This window comes from Schistocerca serialis, unplaced genomic scaffold (assembly GCF_023864345.2).
Source record: "Schistocerca serialis cubense isolate TAMUIC-IGC-003099 unplaced genomic scaffold, iqSchSeri2.2 HiC_scaffold_119, whole genome shotgun sequence".
NCBI classification, from domain to species: domain Eukaryota; kingdom Metazoa; phylum Arthropoda; class Insecta; order Orthoptera; family Acrididae; genus Schistocerca; species Schistocerca serialis.
The window spans coordinates 105,001-110,000 of record NW_026047392.1 but is presented as its reverse complement, the minus strand read 5'-3'; positions in this window follow the sequence as shown (position 1 = coordinate 110,000).

Below are 5,000 nucleotides of genomic sequence, written 5' to 3'. Positions count from 1 at the left end.
GCCATCTATGCGAATCTGACAACACTAGGTCCGCCATGTCGAGCGCACCACAAAACATACCGCCATCTGTAGGTCTCCCTCAGCATGAGCTCCTGCAACGACGATACCGCCATCTATGGGACGCCAAGCCGACTAAGACATCGATGGGCCCACAGTGCCCATCTTTCGACGCCACCCACAAAGCATGCAGCCTGTGTCGACCACAGCACCCAAACGCCAGTGCCTCTGCCGCACGAAGTCGTGGACCGGCAATCACACCACCCGCACCCGCTCGTGCCCCACCCCAACCGCCAAACTCGCAACGCCAGCGGATGAACGGCGGAAGTTTCCCGCAGTCGTAATGTGCAATCCACACCTATAACTTGCGTTTCATGAAGAGTTATGTCCAATATGCGACATTCCCGCTGTCCCTATACATGAGCTGCGAGCTGTACCACGTACAAGCTACAGACGCGATCGCATTGCTCACTGTACGGATTCCCATGCCGAGCGATCAGCTAGGAAGCGCCCCATCCACGTCGGTACCCTTGGGCGTTGCACTCGCAGTCGCAAAAAACGTTGGGCAAATATATTTCTCCGATGCTGAGCGATCAGCTAGGAAGCGCCCCATCCATGTCGGTACTCGTACGCGTCGCACTCGCAGTCGCAAAAAACGCTGGGCAAATATATTTCTCGGAAGAGTAATGACAGTCCGAGCCTCCTGCGTGGGAAGAGTCTTTCTAGGCCCTGACCCACGGGAAGCGTGTAGCTTCCCCCATCCCGGACATTTCACGTCGTCACACTACCGGTATTGACTAATAGACTGATTGCTGATAATCATTAGCCACACACTGGGGGAAACGGCCGACAGGGGCGGCAACATAGTGGAGCCGCAGTGTCACTAATGTACAGAGATAGAACAGTTTCGACTGGAACCAGAGTAACCGTATACACGGCACTGATTAGTAATAGATGCAGAGCCATCAGAATACAGATAATATATACAACCGTCCCTATACATGCTGAAAGACTCTGCACACAATGAGAACCACACGTCAGCCAGACACTATCACACACTACTCTCTGCCTCTAACAGGCACACACACAATATCTAACCACCAGCATGGAAGAACATCCGGTGCATCCTCTCCGCCACATTACACAATCCACACTATCATAACCAGACCGGGAGGTCCACCCAGAAAACAGAATATCCCACCCTTCCGACATCCGCCATTGCTCAGCTAAGCCACGAACACCCACACATGTCCTACACAGGGGTGCACCCAACATCACAATACTGCCTCCTGTCACAGTACACAAACAATGGCAGGAATGAAAGACACAGATCTGCCACAACCTTGGAATCGGAGCGCCGCCTGTCATGAGCCACAAGTGCATCCTGACGTGACAAATCGGATGATCCCGCAGGCATGCACTTACGATAATCACTATCAACGAACCTGCCGCCCCCTCCCCCCCCAAAATACACCTTTCCCTACAACGTGTACCTTAACCTAAGCTATATTGTACCTTAACCTAAGCGATATTGTACCTTAACCTAAGGTATATCGTACCTTAACCTAACCTACATTGCGCCTTCACCTAACCTACGTTGTACCTTAACCTAACCTACGTTGTACCTTAACCTAACCTACGTTGTACCTTAACCTAACCTACGTTGTACCTTAACCTAACCTACGTTGTACCTTAACCTAACCTACGTTGTACCTTAACCTAACCTACGTTGTACCTTAACCTAACCTACGTTGTACCTTAACCTAACCTACGTTGTACCTTAACCTAACCTACGTTGTGCCTTAACCTAACCTACGTTGTGCCTTAACCTAACCTACGTTGTGCCTTAACCTAACCTACGTTGTGCCTTAACCTAACCTACGTTGTGCCTTAACCTAACCTACGTTGTGCCTTAACCTAACCTATGTTGTGCCTTAACCTAACCTATGTTGTGCCTTAACCTAACCTATGTTGTGCCTTAACCTAACCTATGTTGTGCCTTAACCTAACCTATGTTGTGCCTTAACCTAACCTATGTTGTGCCTTAACCTAACCTATGTTGTGCCTTAACCTAACCTATGTTGTGCCTTAACCTAACCTATGTTGTGCCTTAACCTAACCTATGTTGTGCCTTAACCTAACCTATGTTGTGCCTTAACCTAACCTACGTTGTGCCTTAACCTAACCTACGTTGTGCCTTAACCTAACCTACGTTGTGCCTTAACCTAACCTACGTTGTGCCTTAACCTAACCTACGTTGTGCCTTAACCTAACCTACGTTGTGCCTTAACCTAACCTACGTTGTGCCTTAACCTAACCTACGTTGTGCCTTAACCTAACCTACGTTGTGCCTTAACCTAACCTACGTTGTGCCTTAACCTAACCTACGTTGTGCCTTAACCTAACCTACGTTGTGCCTTAACCTAACCTACGTTGTGCCTTAACCTAACCTACGTTGTGCCTTAACCTAACCTACGTTGTGCCTTAACCTAACCTACGTTGTGCCTTAACCTAACCTACGTTGTGCCTTAACCTAACCTACGTTGTGCCTTAACCTAACCTACGTTGTGCCTTAACCTAACCTACGTTGTGCCTTAACCTAACCTACGTTGTGCCTTAACCTAACCTACGTTGTGCCTTAACCTAACCTACGTTGTGCCTTAACCTAACCTACGTTGTGCCTTAACCTAACCTACGTTGTGCCTTAACCTAACCTACGTTGTGCCTTAACCTAACCTACGTTGTGCCTTAACCTAACCTACGTTGTGCCTTAACCTAACCTACGTTGTGCCTTAACCTAACCTACGTTGTGCCTTAACCTAACCTACGTTGTGCCTTAACCTAACCTATGTTGTGCCTTAACCTAACCTATGTTGTGCCTTAACCTAACCTATGTTGTGCCTTAACCTAACCTATGTTGTGCCTTAACCTAACCTATGTTGTGCCTTAACCTAACCTATGTTGTGCCTTAACCTAACCTATGTTGTGCCTTAACCTAACCTATGTTGTGCCTTAACCTAACCTACGTTGTGCCTTAACCTAACCCATATTGTACCTTAACCTAACCCATATTGTACCTTAACCTAACCCATATTGTACCTTAACCTAACCCATATTGTACCTTAACCTAACCCATATTGTACCTTAACGTAACCTAATTTGTGCCTTAACGTAACCTAATTTGTGCCTTAACGTAACCTAATTTGTGCCTTAACGTAACCTAATTTGTGCCTTAACGTAACCTAATTTGTGCCTTAACGTAACCTAATTTGTGCCTTAACGTAACCTAATTTGTGCCTTAACGTAACCTAATTTGTGCCTTAACGTAACCTAATTTGTGCCTTAACGTAACCTAATTTGTGCCTTAACGTAACCTAATTTGTGCCTTAACGTAACCTAATTTGTGCCTTAACGTAACCTAATTTGTGCCTTAACGTAACCTAATTTGTGCCTTAACGTAACCTAATTTGTGCCTTAACGTAACCTAATTTGTGCCTTAACGTAACCTAATTTGTGCCTTAACGTAACCTAATTTGTGCCTTAACGTAACCTAATTTGTGCCTTAACGTAACCTAATTTGTGCCTTAACGTAACCCATGTTGTGCCTTAACGTAACCCATGTTGTGCCTTAACGTAACCCAATTTGTGCCTTAACGTAACCCATGTTGTGCCTTAACCTAACCTATATTGTGCCTCAACCTAACCTATATTGCGCCTTAACCTGACGCACGTTGTCGCTGAACCTGCTCTGTAATTGTTATGCAACTCGTTAAATTAGTGTAGTGTTGCCTAACCGCAACCCTCGCAATATAGTTCGCTATTCGCACTGCCCGGTCCCCTGTGTATCGCGTCATGTTAAACACCTTGCAGGTGTTGCTGACTTTCCACATGCTCCTGCTATACACTGTAATGTGGATAGCAGCAGGACGTACATGCCCCCCCCCCTTCCCCCCTGCCTTCGCAAGCTGGTCGTTGAGAAGTTTGCATGTTCAATGCCCTTCGCATGCCGACGTACTCAGCCTACGTTGTGGTACGGCCTGTCACCTGTCCGCCGATGTACGCAAAACCCACAAACTGTACTGCACATTGGTCCGTATGTACTGAATGATACATCGTGGCACATGTGTGACCGTACGACGACTGCGCCTAGCAACGGCAGACCATACAGTCCAAATATTGTGCACGCAGCTACGTGTCGTCTCCCTATAAGAGCTGGATTGCAGTGTGGTACGCCATTCAGACGTGTGGGAGGAACGGACGCCCTGGATGGCGATCAGCATGAGCAGTCTGTTGATGTAGTGGAGCGTGTATTCGGACGTAGTCGTCTCTTCTCACACACCGTGATAGCATGTTGCACCGCGTTCCACATCTGCGACATCCTGCAGAGGCCGGCTGACAGTCGTTCGCGCAATGGACACCGCATACGTACGGGGGCTACCTTCCACGTGTTCTCGAGGCGTGCACATGTTGTTGCGTCTATGTGGGCAGACGTAGTGTGTTGTGACACCTGACACAGGCATGCAATACTCGTTGCAAATGGCGATGGACGTCTACGTTTGCTGGTGACGTTACGCAAATGAACAACAGGTAACCCGTTGTGGTGCGGTTGTTCTCGCTAGAGGTGAATCAGTGTTGGCGACGATCGGTCGAGCTATTAACCGGTTGTTTCAGGGATACCCACCATGCCCACGAACGTGAAAGGGGACCCACCATGCCCACGAACGCGAAAGGGGATCTGGGTGTGAGGCGATACGCGGCGGTGGCTGGGTGGGACCGTCCCCGGCCGGTGAGGGGGGGCCGCCCGGCGTGCTGGCAGCGCGGTGCGTGGGCGCACGCGCTACAGCCGGCTGGTGGGGGCGGCCAGTGGCAGGCGCGCCGGCCGACGGACGCGGCAGGCGGCGCAGCTGCGCGCCGGCGCCCCCTGCTCGCGGCGCCTTGCGGCCAAAGTAGGTCCTCGCGGGCCCGGTGCGAAGCGCGGTGGCCATCTGCAGTGTGCTGGTCCG